The sequence below is a fragment of the Nicotiana attenuata genome, chromosome 1 (assembly GCF_001879085.1).
Source record: "Nicotiana attenuata strain UT chromosome 1, NIATTr2, whole genome shotgun sequence".
Taxonomy (NCBI): domain Eukaryota; kingdom Viridiplantae; phylum Streptophyta; class Magnoliopsida; order Solanales; family Solanaceae; genus Nicotiana; species Nicotiana attenuata.
This window is the reverse complement of record NC_031989.1, coordinates 31,203,072-31,220,237: the sequence shown is the minus strand read 5'-3', so window position 1 is coordinate 31,220,237 and position 17,166 is coordinate 31,203,072. Positions and strand designations below refer to the sequence as shown.

At 37.6% G+C, this 17,166-nt stretch overlaps 1 long non-coding RNA gene across 2 annotated transcripts; it reads right to left on the bottom strand.

The window, feature by feature from the left end:
• On the bottom strand, positions 7,570 to 12,249 carry LOC109223869. Of its 2 annotated transcripts, XR_002067668.1 has the most exons (3): positions 9,372 to 12,249; positions 8,302 to 8,409; positions 7,590 to 7,987 (listed from the first exon to the last, which is right to left on the bottom strand). It is a non-coding gene; the product is annotated as an uncharacterized LOC109223869 (long non-coding RNA). The 2 variants fall into 2 exon arrangements; XR_002067669.1 differs by lacking the exon at positions 8,302 to 8,409 and having other exon boundaries at positions 7,570 to 7,987; positions 9,372 to 12,242.

Below are 17,166 nucleotides of genomic sequence, written 5' to 3'. Positions count from 1 at the left end.
ATTTAAGCCTCCAGCAGTAAGTGGCAAACACAGTTTTTCCCATGCTAAAAGGGCTTTCTTTGACAGCTCAGTTCCTCCCGTCCATAGGAATCTCCTACAAATTCTTTCTATTAGTAGTATCAGCTTCTTTGGGAGGACAAAAATCTGTGACCAGAATATCTGGATGGAAAATAAGACACTCCTCAACAGTTGTGTCCTTCCTGCATAAAATAAGTATTTAGTTGTCCATGATGTAATCGTGCTGAGCATTTTGTCCAATAGAGGTTGACACTGTACCAGGGCGAATCTCTTGGTACTCAAAGGAACACCTAGGTATCTTACTGGCAATTCACCTTTCTAGAATCTCAGTACTGTTGTATTTACCCAACCATAAGTATATGAACTTTTGCTTACATTAGCAACCAAGCCTGAGGCTTGTGAGAATTGCTGGAAGCAAGCAAATAGGCATTTAATAGAGCTTAAGTCCCCTCTACAAGTCCCCTCTATAGAACAACAATAAATCATCAGCAAAGCCTAGCTGCACCCCCTGTAGCTTCTTACACCTAGGATGGTATTTGAACTTAGCTTTATTCTTCAATCTTTTCAGTAATCTACTCAAGTAATCCATAGCTAGCACAAAAAGAAATGGGGACATTGGGTCACCTTGCCTCAACCCTTTTTTTGCTTCAAAGGGCTTGATTGGACAGCCATTAATGTTGATTAAGTAGTTTACTGCACTAAGACATATCATAATCCACTTAATGAAAGTGGCTAGGAGTTTAGCTCAGTCAATATCTGTTCTAAGAAGGACCATTCCAAAGTATCATATATCTTCTGCATGTCTATCTTTAGCATGCACCTTGGGGATATTCCACTCCTATTGTATCCTTTTACCAGTTCATGACTAAGGATTATGTTATCTTTGATGACTCTCCCAAGTACAAAGGCTCCCTGACTGTGGTCCACTAAGTGATCCATCACCTTCTGTAGCCTGCTAGTAATAACTTTGGAGATGTTCTTGTATAATACTATGCAACATGAGGTAGGCCTATATTCTTTCACTGTCGAGGAGTGTTTCACCTTTGGGATAAGTGTTACAGTAGTGCAATTTACTGGCCTGTGCATTTCACCTGTTTCAAAGAAGTCCAAGACAACATTGGTAATATCATTGCCTATAATATGCTAACCCTTTTTAAAAAACAAGGAATTAAACCCATCACAACCAGGTGCTTTATGGCTATCAATCCCCTGAACTGCTAGGGTAATCTCTTCCTCGGTCACAGGGGCAATTAGTTGAAGCTGCTTCTCCCTGTTGAGCACCTGACCTTCTTGCATTACTGTGGGATCAATACAAGGTAACTGGTTCCTTGCACTCCCTAACAGTTGTTTATAAACCTTAGTATCTCTTTCTCTATTGGTTCCTTTGTCTGCACAATCACCCCATCCTCTGTCATAAGGCTGCTTATGTGGTTCTGAGCTTCTCTATTTTTTACACAAGCATGGAAGAAAGTTGTATTCGAGTCACCCAGTTTTAGCCATTATACTCTGGACTTCTGCCTAGCAATGCCCTCCTCTATAGCAGACCATTTCTCTAGTTGTTGTTTTAGGCTTTTCTCTTCTTCAAATAACTGACAATGCTGGTTGTAGGTTCTCATTTGTTCCTGTAGGTCATGCAGTCGTTGCCTTGCTCTGTTGATTTTCTGCTAGTCAATTATATTGGCATATTCCTTGTTTCACTGCTTGCAGTTTCTTCCATAGTTGTTATAGTGTAATACTTTGTCCTGCATCTCCCCAATGTTCCTCTACTCTCGTTGAGAATTCCTGATGATTTGCCAAGTAATTGTAAAATTTGAAAGGCTTTGCCCTCCTCCTTGCCTTGTGCATATATTGACACAGAGGGGAGAATGATCTGAAAATATTGGATCAAGAATGATAGCTTCAGTTTGTGGCTAGCTATGCATCCATTCCGGATTCCCTAAGGCCCTACCTGTTCTAATATACACCTAATTATTTGTCCAAGTAAAGTCACGACCAACTGTTTTGAGTTCAGTAATAGAGGCATCCTGCATGAACTCATTGAAGTCTCTGATTTCTCATTCTTGACTGGGTTCTCATTCAATCTGTCATCAGTGTTAGTTATAGCATTAAAATCTCCCATTAGTAGCCGTGGTCCATGTTGCATTCCTGCATATCCTCTTAATTCCTGCCATAATGCCTTTCTATCATTGATAGTATGTAGCCCATAAACTGCAGTTAGACTAAACTCCACATGAGTTGTTTTCACCATCCCAAGTAAACATTGTGTACTATTAGCAATGTGACTGAAGTCACAATGGATTGGATCCCACAGTATCCAAATTCTCCCTTTCCCATTGCTTTGATAATTGCTACACCATTTCCATGTCTTAGCTATTTTCTTGACTATAGGTAGTGCACTACTGCTGAACTCTGTGTTCAATTATTGCCAGAATACCAACCTTCTTCACCTTAATAAACTGCCTTTTCTTCTGCTTATACACCTTATTCACCCCTCTTACATTCCATGTTACTATCTTCATCATAATGGAGGAAATGATTGAGGATTCAGAACTTCTACATGATCAACTTTCTCCTTTGCAAGTTCTGCATTTGTCTCAACTTCTTGGGCCCTTAAGCAATCAAACCCATTCGTAGTAGTAACAGCATTATCGGTTGAAGATGAGGCTCCTTGCTTGCTGATCTTCCCTTTGCTATTACCCAGTCTTCATTAGCCCTCTGTTTCCCTGTGCCCTACCTTTCATTAGTGGTTTGCATCACTTGTGAGGTTTGACCATGGTCGTTGATGTGCGGCCCATCCAATGCTTGTCTTTGTTGCCATATTGCCTTTACCACCTTTGGCTTCTGCTGCTTCTCCTTGATCGGTAGCTCAACTTGCTTCTGTTTTGAATTTGCCTGGACTTGTCTATGATTGTTTGGATTGTTTATTGGCTCTTGTTGGCAGGTATGTCCCACTTGGAGGCAAGTGTGGCAGTATAATAGTTTCCAATCATACTCAATTGGTTGACTGAACATCTTGCCATTTAGATCATGCACTTTCACACTTGCTAGTAATTCCTTTGTGACATCCATTTCCACTAGGATCATGGCATATGATATGTGATCCCCCTGACATACAAGCATCAGTAAACAGGGGTCTACCCAGTCCACTTCCTATTCTGCTAAGTGTCTTCAAACCCCAGCAATTTAAAGGTAGGTTAGGCAGTTGAACCCACAAGGGAATGGGACGCAGAACTTCATCTCCTAGGTTAAATTCAGGTGACCATGGTTTGACAATTACAGGTTTGTTGTTAATAGCATAAGGCCTAGAGTACAAAACTGCATCCCTATCTTCTAAATTAGCAAACTGGAAGGAAAGCGTCAAAAAATAAGAAAATAAGTTAAGCCGGATTTCTCGTGACTATCCAAGAATTTCAATATTTGAATCGAGGTTTCAAATGGTAAAGCTTATCTGATTTTATTTATTTTAGATTTTTTTCTCGAATAAAAATGACAAAGGAATCATCGTTGTGATGGTATACCTTTGGTTTTGCAGCAAAGTTCCAGCTCATTGCAATAAATCTTCGTTAAAATATCATGGTATAGCCAGTTTTCACACTGGTCAATGAAAAATAGCCAGCGTTTATCAAGTCAATGAAAAATAGCCACTATTTTGCTGCAACAGGGACCGGTCCAGTATAATATACGGGAGTTCTGGTGCATTTGTGTACGAACTCCAGCATATTATGCTGGACCGGTATACTTTGCTAACTCCTGTAAAATTTGCGGGAGACTGGAGCACCAGTGCTCCAAACTCCAGTATATTATACTGGACAATTATACTTGCTGGAACTCCCGTAAAATTTGCGGGAGTTCCAGCATAATTATGCTTGAACTCCCGTAAAATTTGCGGGAGTTCCAGCATAGTTATCCTGGAACTCCCGTAAAATTTACGGGAGTTCAAGCATACTTATGCTGGAACTCCTGTAAAATTTGCGGGCGTATTATTCCGGATTTTGAACAGTGTTTTCGCTCAGATTTAAAGTGGCTAAATTTCGATGACTTTTGAAAACTTGGCTATTTTTCAACGACCAGTGGTAAATCTGGCTATTTTTGAATTTCTCCCTAAATCTTCCCACAACTCCAATTGACGGAGAGTCGCCCACCACATATAGGATCAGTGTCCTATTCAAAAATAGCCAGATTTACAAGTGGTCATTCAAAAATAGCCACAGTTTCAAAAATAATCGAAATTTAGCCACTTTTCATGTAAAGATAAATCTGAACGAAAACACTAATCAAAATCTGGAAAAATACTCTAGTATAATATACTGGAACTCCAGTATATTATTCCAGAGTTCCAGCATAAGTACACTGGAACTCCGGTATAATGTACTGGAGTTTCAGTATAATACACCGGTCCAACATAATATACTGGAACTTTCCGCGTGTTGGAGTTCCAGCATAATATGCTGGAAGTTCATACACAGGTTTACCGATCTCCAGTATATTATGCTGGAACTTTCCGTATTGCAGCAAGATAGTGGCTATTTTTCAATGACTTTGCAAACGCTGACTATTTTTGAATGACCAGTCCGAAAACTGACTAGCCCGTGCTATTTTTACTCACTGGTGAGATGTATGTTAGGCTCATTCCCTTCGCTGCCAATTTGTTACCAGTTGGGAGATTTGCCCATGTTTTCCCTCTGATTTCAGCACTGTGCTTGTTGCAATCTATTATTCCTCCATATTTTTTGTCATATATTTTCCCTCATAAAATAAGAAGGAACGTCCTGTTTGCCTAGTGGTGACTGATTTTGCTGCATTTCCACTTGTAAACTTGATAGATTTTTGTCGGAAGAAAGATATAGAAAAGTTCTGATGCTAGAGAAACTAATTAGTGAGGAATCATATAACTAACTCCACTTGCTCGGAAGAAAGGCATAGTTGTTTATTGAGAAATTAACAGCTATGTCCATTAAGTAGCTCATTACAAAAATTGACTAATATTAGTCAAATATTATTAATATTAGCCATTTAGCTATTTGTAGCAAAAAAAAAAATATCAAATTTTTGCTTTCTTTTTAGTGGGTGTTTTAGAATAGATTGGGTACATCTTAATGAGCTTGAATCTCAGTTTTGGGATGATTTGGTGAAGTTTTGAGGTGGTTTGAATTGAAAATTCGAAATAAAAACTGAACATGATAAAAAATGATATATGTATCACACTATGTATCATTTGTGTATCACATATGTATCATATTTGCATCAGTTGTGCATCACATGTATGTCCATGTATACATGTGTGTGTGAGATACATGCGTGATATATGTGTCGCAGAAGAGTTTTTTGAACTTGATTTATTTATGAATTTTGATACAAAACCAGTCCAAATCACCTCCAATCTTCCTCAAATTTTGTATATTGACTTACCTATATGTTTTCAATGAATTTCAAATATACCCATTGAAAAAGTTCCTTTTTTGCTTAGATTTTTGGAAATATATATATATATTTCATCACCTTTTTACTACCTCATCCATGAAATTTTCTTTTCGTCTTGCATCTAATGTTGCTAATCACGCTTTAAAATATGGAAGATGATTTTTGCATGTGATTCTTTGAGAGAAATAACCTTATTTATTTAGTTTTTCAATTTGTATATGTGCATGGCTAGTTTTGGCAAGTCTATGACTAATGGTTAGAGGTTGGTATGTTGAGACTTATTTGGGACATTTGTGTAAGTTTCCCTTGTTTATTTGTAAAATCAAAGTCTAAAGGCAATAAAAATAGCACGGGCTAGCCAGTTTTCGGACTGGTCATTCAAAAATATCTAGTGTTTACAATCATTGAAAAATAGCCACTATTTTGCTGCAACACGGAAAGTTCCAGCATAATATACTGGAGATCGGTGCACCTGTGTATGAACCTCCAGTATATTATGCTGGAACTCCAACACGCGAAAAGTTCCAGCATAATATACTGGAGATTGGAGCACCTGTATGAACTTCCAGCATATTATGCTGGACGGGTATATTATACTGGAACTCCAGTATATTATACTGGAACTCTAGTATATTATGCTGGAGTATTTTTCAGATTTTGAATAGTGTTTTCGTTCAGATTTATCTTTACATGAAAAAGGCAAAATTTCGATTACTTTTGAAACTGTGGCTAGTTTTGAATGACCGCTTGTAAATCTTGCTATTTTTGAATTTCTCCCCTAAAGGCATCATTGGACTTTTTGACTCCAAACGGGCCTAAAGAAATCATAGGCAGGATACCGTAAAAATTGCACGGGGCGCCCTATTTGATCGCCCCCATTTAACCTATACCCATTTTTTTTTAAAGTTTTAACTTGTACCCACTTTTTAAACAACTTCAGGCCCCTTTCTCCTCCTCCTTCTCCTCCTTCGTCTTCTTCTTCTTCTTCTTCTTCTTCTTCTTCTTCTTCTTCTTTCTTCTGCTGTTGGTGCTGCTATGAAACTTCAGTTCATGGGATGATTGCCATAAGTATGTTTATCAGATTATTTAAAAGCAAATTATAAATAATTACATACGTTAGTAGACAATAATTTGTGAATATTTCCACGTACGGGAAGTTTAAGGTCACACTTAGTGATTCTTTTGATGATAATTCTGTTCTTTTCATGTTTATTGTTTCCAAAATTTATGATTTAGATATCGTTGGCAATCTGATTATTTTATAGTAGTAATACACTATGAAAGAATAAGGTGATTATTTATCTAGTATGTTAGAAAGCTTTTTCAAAAACTTCAGCTTATATAGTGCTGAAGTTTTTACAAATGAACTAAATAACTTCAGCACCTTCTGCTGAAGTTTTTGAAAAAGCTTTATGATAAAACTAATGAATCCAGGACAAAAAAACTTCAGCTCATTTAGTGCTGAAGTTTTAACAAATGAACTAAATAACTTCAGCAGAAGATGCTGAAGTTTTTGAAAAAGCTTATCCAGGACAAAAAAACTTCAGCTTATTTAGTGCTGAAGTTTTTACAAATGAACTAAATAACTTCAGCATCTTCTGCTGAAGTTTTTGAAAAAGCTTTATGACAAATTAATGAATCCAGGGCAAAAAAACTTCAGCTTATTTAGTGCTGAAGTTTTTACAAATGAACTAAATAACTTCAACATCTTCTGCTGAAGTTTTTGAAAAAGCTTATCCAGGACAAATAACTTCAGCCCCGTATGCTGAAGTTATGCGAAAAAGTGGGTACGCTTGCAATTTTTTTTGCAAAGCGGGCACAAGTTAAAACGTGACCCAAAAAGCAGGTATAGATGCAAATGCCCAGGATACCCGCCTGTGTCAGATTTTCAATCAATATGGACTTTATATTATTTGAAATTTGAGCCATAAAAGTAGAAGAGCAGTTCCAAAACCTCAAATTTTGTATTACTACACTAACATCACAGCTCAGGCATTTGCTCATTAATCCGCAAGATTAGACATAACTAACTTTTTCCCTCATAAATAGAGGAAATTTATGGTTGAACTTCATCAGCTTTTTATGTATTTTTTTTTTCTAGTCGTATCACAGTCACATGCAGTATCCATCCATAAGAAAACTTCAACAGATATGCCAAAATAGCAAAAGAAGTATATAATATGCGCGCATACTGTGCCATTAGCCAATTTTTGTCTTGCTTCAATCTCCAAACAAGAAAAGAAAATGAGTTACCAAAAAAACAAAGAACATGACCAAAACAATTTTTTAACAGTACACCTTAACAATCTGGTGCAGCATTCTACATTTAGAAAGGTGTTGTTTATCAGCTTGGTGTTTGCTTTTTTCTGCGCCACTAGCCAACTTTTGTCTTGCTTCAATCTCCAAGAAAGGTCTGTTTATCAGATTGGTGCTTGAAACTCGGGTGCGGTGCTGACAGCCGGGAAAATGAGAAAGCGCAAAATTGCATATGTTAGCTGTCAGCTGATGCTTCATGTGCAAATGCTCAGTTGTGAATGTGGGCTACCTCCTGTTACATTGCAAAGTGGAAACACAGCTGTGGTGAGAGTACTGAATTGGTTCGGAGTACAGTGAATGATGCCAGGCACAATAAGAGAGTTAAGATGTAACTTTTTAGTGCATCCACGAGGTTCCAGTTTGTATAGATTAAGTGTAGGTTCTCTACTTTTTGGTATACTTGTTGTATAACAACAACAAGAAGAAGTTGTTGTATAATGACAGAGACATGTATAACGAGTTCATTAATAAAATTATAGACAATTTTATTTCGAATCAGAGACATGTTAGTTGCCAATATTGTAACTATACATTGTCACACATTACCATGCATTGTCATCAAGGAGTGTGCATACAGAGTTTTGTGAAGAGGCTGCTGCAACAACTTCCATACCATTCCAGGGCAGAATGACAGAATGAGCATGCTGAAGGAAACTAAGGACAAATGCGCCAAAGTCCACATTTAAGAGTTATCAGACACTTAAGGTTAGCAGATATGACAAATCAAAAAAATAATGACGAATCACTGCTCATATCCAGGAGGATGAGTTTCTTTTGGTATTAGAGTTAACCAAACTGGATTTCAGCCAATCACCCTGAACTACTTCATCTTTGAAGGATAGAAAAATTGAGATGTTATTAGTATGGGGTAAAGCTAGTTTAATGTCTTTATAACAGGAAAAAGACAGAAGATTTGGCAAATAAGAAGCCAGACACCCAGTTGTCACTTGGTAGTATAAAGCATGTGGTTTTTGTTATCTATGGCTTGTGTTTAAAAATGTCAACTATCATTAAACATCCCATAAGAAAATTTTAGAACTATACATTTGATTAACTTAGAGATCTTATCTAAGATTCTCAGTACAGGAAGCAAGAGTCCACTCGTTTCAAATCACCATTCAGGAGCATATACATTCAAAACTCGTTCTCTATCCAAACCATTCAGGAGAAACACAGATTAAGAGGGAAACAAGTGAAAGTTCCCAATATTTGGGTTAACAAAACCGTTAAATTAGTCAGTGCATGCCTTTTCTGTTCTTGTTCAGATGAAGCTTTCAACAGAGGTTTAAGAGCCAGACTAGAAAGAGAAAAGAATGAAGACTTCAACATAGATGTACAAGAATGGAAAAGAAGAACAAGCAGCTTCATATGTGTTAAAGCTTAGATTTATCTTTCTTTCAAAATTTATTTCAACATAAAGAAAGAATAACAGAGAAATTGGAAAAACATGAGGCTCATAGTTAAGAAAAGAGACAGAATGAAAGGAAACTTAGAGGCAAACACCAAGAATAAAAAGTTAAGGATAAACAATAATCACAAAAATCAGAGAAAAGAAAAATCAGAAAAAGGACAAAACAAATTAAACGAAGAAGGGCTTGAAGGAGAAGTTACATTACCTGAATCCATAGGTGCCAGCAAATTCACGGACAAGATTTCCAGCATACTGCAACTCTTGGAAGGGACCTTACTACAAGGTGATGTGAGCCATCAAGGGCCCGCACTTAAGCGGGCCCAATAGCTATGTGTAAAAGTTCATAATTAGAGACCGCTAAATAGGTATAACGAAGGAATTAATTCTTGCTTTTGAGACGATGTGGGACAAAGTAGCATGCAGATACGGTCATATCTTCCTTCTTTACAACTGCACTTACATTGCTGAATTATTAAGCTACCATTTATTTCTACATCTTTCCAATACTACTTTTGGCACCAAAATCACGATATAAAGTGTGTGATCTCTAGAAAGGTGATTCTCTCTATTCTTGTTTAAGAATTAAGATTGACAGATTATAGCAGCCTCCTAGATTGATTGTGGTTGAATTAATATACTTTTAACTATCATACGAGTGCCTAATTAATGTGACTCTACAAGCTAAGTCGACGGTCATTAAGGATTTCAAATGTAATGAATGGAAACTACCAGCTACCATTATCGTAAATTTGGCTTAACATCAGGAGTACAAATTCACAAGAAAATAGATCAATAGATTACCTATTTACACCCTATAGCAAATAATACCACCTATGAAGGGTAAGAAAATCGCAAACAATAGGCTCAGACAAGAGAACAAGCAAAGAGTACAACCTGGTTGACACTGCGATATGCCAATATCTCCTCAAAGATTAAGCAGTCATTGCACTTGGTTTGTGATAAAGATAGATAAGACCATAACAAAGTCCGACCACCACATTTTTGGCATACATAGCAATTCTCATGAAAAGAATAATTCCGAATACGAATATGATAATACTTGGTTTAAAAGAGTTGGAGAGACATCCATCCAAGAAACATGTCACCCTTACTGCCACTTGTTGCATGTCCTCAAGGTCTTCGTATAGGAAATAGGCATACACAATTCGTACCTTGAGAGGTCATTTGGTTCACAGACTAGTTTATGCAGGGATCATGATAAAGGATTTTTATGCGGTAAATGACAATGTCGAGATTGTTATGAGATGAATAATACTACATTGATTGTTATGCAGGAATTGCCTACTTTAAAAGCATTATTTATGCTTCTAGATACTCTTATCCAAGTATCGCTAATACATTATTATTTTCCATATCCTATCCCGCACAAGATAATACATCGATTCACGCATAAATTATGTTGGTATTAGCTATACATATTTTAGTACCACAACAGAAGATGTACTTGTAATGCATATTTTTACACCGGAGACCAAATGTTGTACTAGTTATGCGGAAACTAAATTAGCAATAGTAAATTAGTTATCCAGAATTTTATGTGAGATTATACTTCCTGATCTGGCCAACAATTTTCTAGACAGGACTGGATCAGATACCCTATTTTTAATTCTATTTACCTCCCGTTTTGCGTAGTGCCCAACCAGGAAGCTGAAAGTCCATATTCGCCTACGTAATCTCCTTGTACATTGACGCTAGTCTATCTCCTTTATAAAAAACACACTAGTCTATTTAGTGATTCTTATTTGTTCACCAAACAAAGAGCCAGATAAAAGGCCAAATGAGCATCTAATCAGATCTTAGAGTATATCAAGAAACATCAATTATCTCTTTATTTGAATAAATGCCATGAAAAAGAAATACCAAATGTTATCAAATGAAATACGGAGGAAGATAAGAAATGTCATGAAAAAAGAAATAAAAAGGTATCAGTCAGAAGATAACAGTGGAATCTTATCTGCTGAAATAATCTGCATTAACTTTCTCCTTGTATCATCTGTTGTAGAGGGCTCGCCTTTACCATTATAAGGATACAGACACACACAAACACACATTTAGAAAGTGAAGTGGCCTTTACGTCCCAAACTTAAAGACCAATATGATCCTTTACACCGACCAATGGCATAACATGCTTCAAACCTTGCAAACCACTACCACCACTCAGGAGAAACACATGGAATGTTTGAGGACTCATATAGAATAAACGGAAAATACTATTTAGAACCACCTCATCTTCCCCTGAATTACATGCCAGCTAATGCAAGAAGCAATTTCATCTAAAGCTCCCCCCCCCCCCCCACACACACACAAAAAAAAATGACTCATCTTGCATTAAAGCAAAAGTTGTGGTCTTGGCAAGAGATTATAGATCTAATTCTAGTTGTTCTTCAAATAGACATTGGTTATCACCTCTAAAACTTAAACAAATTTAGTTTTCTAGTCAATTGCTTACAACTACATTTGCTTTTTCATGTCCATTTTATCTTCGTTGAAATTACAACTGTATTGTGTCCCTTTCCTTTTTCAGCTTTACACCCTGTGCACCAAATATAAGCACTATTAAGTAACCAAACAACTACATACATTTTATTAAGACAAAAATGTGAAAGTTTAATAATACAAAACTGAGATGAAACAAAAGAAAGAAAATGATTGTTTCCTGAAGAGAAGGAGCCATGTAAGTTTGCTATTGCAGAATGTTTTGTGCCTGTCTCTATACAATGTAGAAAATTGCAATAAAGGATTTCCAAAATTATAATTAATGGGATCTTTCCACATTCTTGATTCCTACAAAAAAAATATATTATTTACCCCCAAAATTGCAATACCTAGATTGAAACCGAAGCTGAAACTGAAAGAGCAATACATTTGGGTCCAAGGAATGTACCCAACCCGGATGGGATATAAATGGCGAGGATTACAACATCTTAGGATTGTGAATCGCAAGGACAACGGTCAGCTAGGGTTTCGACAGAGCTGATTTGGGAATTGGTTTGTATCCGGGTCATGGACTCTTTTGGTAGAAATGACACCGCGTAGCCACTCTAAAGGACTGTTGTTTAAGAATTAGCCTGTGCTTCCTAAATTTGTGTTTTTCGATTCAAATTTAGGGACAAAAATATCCTGAATTGTGTTGAAGTTATGATTTTTAGTTTAAAATTTCAAGACAAAATAAGTACTGACTAATCTCTAAATAGCATCCCTGAGAATGGCTATATGTGCACTTGTTGCTGACTCTTTTGTGTTTCTCAGTTGTTGGGTCACCATAAAGACCAAGGAGAACAACTTTCTGTTGAGATAAAAGATGTAACCTGAATGTAAGGGTAGTTTAGTCTATTTATGTATTACCGGATTAGTGAGTTAGTTAGTTAGCTAATGAAGTGAGTGATTGGTTAGTAAGGTGGTTATGTTAGTTAGTAAGTCATGTATATATAGATAGGTTGTACAAGTAATGATACACAGAGAATTGATTTTCATTGTTCCATTCATTTTGAGGCTTCTCTCGGATAACTGCTCCTCTCATCTCCTCTCCTCTCTTCTCCGTCGTTGGTTAGGGTTTCTGCTTCATCTCAATTCTCTATTTCAGCATGATATCAGAGCTCGAGCTCTGAATTGAAGCTCGCAAATCGATCATCTGTCTTCTCCTCTGCTCTATCTTCTTCTCTGTATTATCGAGTCAATTGAGATCTCGATTTTTCTGATTCGAAACTCCAAAGAACTCAACAATGGCGATTGATGATTTGGAACATGAGAATGCAACTGTCACAACTGAAAATGCATCGCATGCATCCTCCGATAATGAATTTGAGGAAGGTGTTACAGTTGCAATCACACATCCTCTATATCTAGCTCCTAGCGATACAAGTGGAATTTCATTGATTTCATTTCAGCTTACCGGCACTGATAACTACTCCCTATGGTATCGATCTATGCGTATTGCTTTACTTGGCCGCAATAAACTTGAAATTGTAGATGGCAGGTGGCCAAAAGAGTGATTTCATGAGAAGTATTTGTATCAATGGGAAAGATGCAATGCAATTGTGTTGTCATGTTTGATGAATTCAGTTGCACCAACCTTCATCAGTGGTATTGCATATGCCACTCGTGCACAGAAAGTGTGGATGGATCTACATGAGCGCTTTGATAAAGTGAATGACACTCATTGCTATAATTTGCACAAGAAAATAGCTACCTTAAGTCAAGGTACTTCTTCTATCTCTGTCTATTATTCAAGGCTCAAGGACCTCTGGGATGAGTTTTGAATCTGTAGTACCCACTCCTGGCTGTGATTGTGTCAAGTCAAAGGAATTTGTAATACACCTAGGAAAGCAAAAGGTGTATCAGTTTCTAACGGCTTGAATGACTCTTATTTTCAAGCTCGTAGTCAAATTCTTATGATGAAGCCACTTCCTTCAATGAACCAAGCATATGCTATGCTCATGAGTGATGAGAGTCAAAGAGATGTAGCTGTTTCTGTTGGAGTTTTAGGACCTTCACCCATTGTAAATGCACATTCTTATGACTCAACTGCACTATATAGTGGTAAGCCTAGTTTCCATCCAAAGTTCAAGAAGAATTATAACATCTAGTGTGAGTTTTGCAAGATGAAGGGCCACAATAAAGAAAATTGCTTCAAAATAATAGTTTATCCACCAGATTAAAAATTCAAAAAGAAAGGGGGAGCTGGGGCTTATAATGTAATGGTAGAACCTGGGTACACTATGCCTATATACTCCAACCATACCTCCAACCATGTTCCTCAGAATATACCAATGCATCATATGCCTGCATATCAAAGTCACCAACACGTTATAAGTCAAGGTGCTAAGTATTCTCAGGCACATGGTCATAATGGTCCTCAAGTTCAGGCAGGCTCCTCTTCTATACAAGCACGGGGATCGGTAAACACACTGGTGACAATAATATTTAAGACAGAAGCACTATTAAAGAAGTTTTCTATGTACCACAATTCAAGTTCAACTTATTATTAGTCTCCAAAGTGACAAGAGATCTTAAATTCTTTACCTCACTTTCTCATGATTTATGTGTATTTCAGGAATTCAGTGGCAGGGTGAGGAAGATTGGTAGGGAAAGAGATGGTCTATACTTCCTGCAGAGACATGGTGGTAAGAAGCTCACTGCAGTCTTCTTAGCTGTTGCTGGAATAAAGTCAAGACATGGTGACATTAATGTTGATGTTGCTTTGTGGCATAAAAAACTAGGCCATGTATCCAGTATTGTTCTTATAAAACTGTTTACTGCCAAACTAGCTAGTATCAATGACGCTATCAATAAATGTAGTGTATGCCCCTGTGCTAAGCAAACCAGGTTGTCATTCCCTTCTAGGTGTATTATGACTATTGTTGCATTTGATCTAATACGTCTTGATGTTTGGGGTCCATATAACTGTGCAACCTTTGATGGCAATAAGTATTTTCTAACAGTTGTTGATGATTTCACTAGGATGACTTGGTTATTTCTGCTGAAGCTCAAATCTGACGTGGTGTGCTTACTCAACTTGTTGTATTTGTTCAAACTCAGTTTAACAAAACAGTGAAAGCAGTCAGGTCAGATAATGGTTCTGAGTTTGTCAACTCTACTTGTAGCACTTTATTTTAGAACTACGACACTTTATTTTAGAACTACGGCATCATACATCAAAAACCTGTACCTATACTTTTCAGCAAAATAGAGTTACTGAGACGAAGCACGGGCACATCTTAGAAGTCACAAGAGCTTTAAGATTTCAGGCCAATATTCCTATCAAGTACTGGGATCAATGTGTGCTTGTAGCAGTGTACATCATAAATAGGATGTCATCTTATGTTCTTCATGGTCTTTCTCCCTTTAAAATGCTATATGGTATGGCACCTGCCCTGGGACATTTGAGAATAATTGGTTGTTTGTGCTATGCCAAGCAAGTTCATGAAATAGACAAACTTCTTCCCAGGGATAAGCCAGCTGTTCTCATGGGCTTTTCTAATACTCAGAAGGGCTACATTCTATTAGATCTTTCTTCCCATTATTTCTTCATCAACAGGGATGTCTCATCCAGGGAAGATATATTTCCCTTCAAAGATATTGCAACCCCATCACCTCATATTTTCTTGCCTCCTGACTTGTCCATTTTTGGTGAAGAGCAACCTTCACTCTCTTCTATTCTTGCTAGGCATGAGACTGCTGATTCTTCCCTGCAGCATCAATCGGCATCAGATGTGGTGCCTTCAATATTTCCTCCTCTTGATCAAAACTCCAATGTTTTAAGGAGATCCTTGAGGACAAGGCAGGCTCCCATCTGGATGAAGGACTTTGTGTCACAACCAGGGCACAAATCTCTTCCCTACTCTATTGCTAATTATGTGTCCTATGATGGCATTTCTCAAGTATCAGGCCTATTTGGCTGCATTCTCTACTATTCAGGAGCCTACTACTTTTGAACAGGCTGCCCAAGATCCTTGGTGGGTTGAAGCTATGCAGGCTAAAATTGCTACATTAGAATCCAATCACACCTGGGATGTGGTGTCTTTACCTGAAGGAAAGGTGCCTATCGGGTGCGCGTGGTTCTATAAGATGAAGTATAAAGCTACAGGGGAGTTGGAAAGGTTTAAAGACAGGCTTGTGGCTAAAAGGTACAACCAGCATAAAGGCATTGATTATCAAGAGACATCTAGCCCAATAGTTAAGATGGTTACTATCTTAGTTGTGGCTGCCTCTGAGCATTGGCACATTCACCAGATGGATGTGTACAATGCTTTTCTTCTAGGAGACTTACATGATGAGATCTATGTGACTCTATCACAGGGCTTTGAGAGTTAGGGGAAGGCAAGACCAGCATGCAGACTCTTGAAATCCCTGTATGGGCTCAAACATGCACCAAGACAATGGAATGCTAAGCTGTTTGAAGCACTTCTGAGGTTTGGCTTCATGCAAAGTCAACATGATCACTCCCTGTTTATTAAAGGGTCAGAGGAACATATCATAATCATCTTGGTTTATGTTTATGATATGCTCATCACTGGACCTAATCTGACATTAATATCTGAGATAAAGATTAAGTTGCAGCTGACATTCAAAATGAAGGACTTAGGAGACCTTAAATATTTCCTTGGTATTGAGTTTGCCAGGTCACAAGGCATTCTAATCCACCAAACGAAGTACACACTAGAGCTAATCTCTGAGCTTGGGCTGGGAGCTGCAAAACCAACAACAACACCTATTGAGGCCCACATTAAGATAACCACTAAGGAGTATGATGAGCACACTAACAGCTCTAATGCAACTGATGATGAAGTTCTAACATATATCAGCAAGTAACAAAGATTACTAGAGAAGTTACTCTACTTAACTGTCACAAGGCCAGACATAGCATTTAGTGTTCAGACACTAAGCAGTTTATGCAGAGCCAAAAAGGTCACATATGGAAGCTGCTCAAAGGGTGGTCAGATATGTTAAGAGTTAACCAGGACAAGGCATACTTCTATCTAGCAAATAGAGGAACTCTATCACTACATACTGTGATGCAGACTGGGCAGCCTGCCCTATCGCTAGAAAGTCAGTGACAGGCTTCTTCATTAAGTATGGTGACTCCGTGATATCCTGGAAGTCAATGAAACAAAGCACCATTTCTAGGAGCTCTGTAGAGTCTGAGTACAAAAGCATTGCATCAATTGTAGCTGAATTGATTTGGATACTTGGTCTGTTCAAAGATATTGGTATAACAATTGGCCTCCTTGTGAACATCTACACTGATAGTAAAGCAACAATCCAAATAGCTGATAATCCGGTATTTCATGAACGAACTAAACATATTGAGATAGACTGTCATTTTATAAGGGCAAAGATACATAATGGCCCGGTACAAACTACAAACAAAATATATAGCTACAAAGGAGCAGTTAGCAGACATCCTAACCAAAGGTCTACCTCGAGTGCAACATGAGTATTTGATGTCCAAGCTAGGTGTGCTTGATGTCTTCATACCA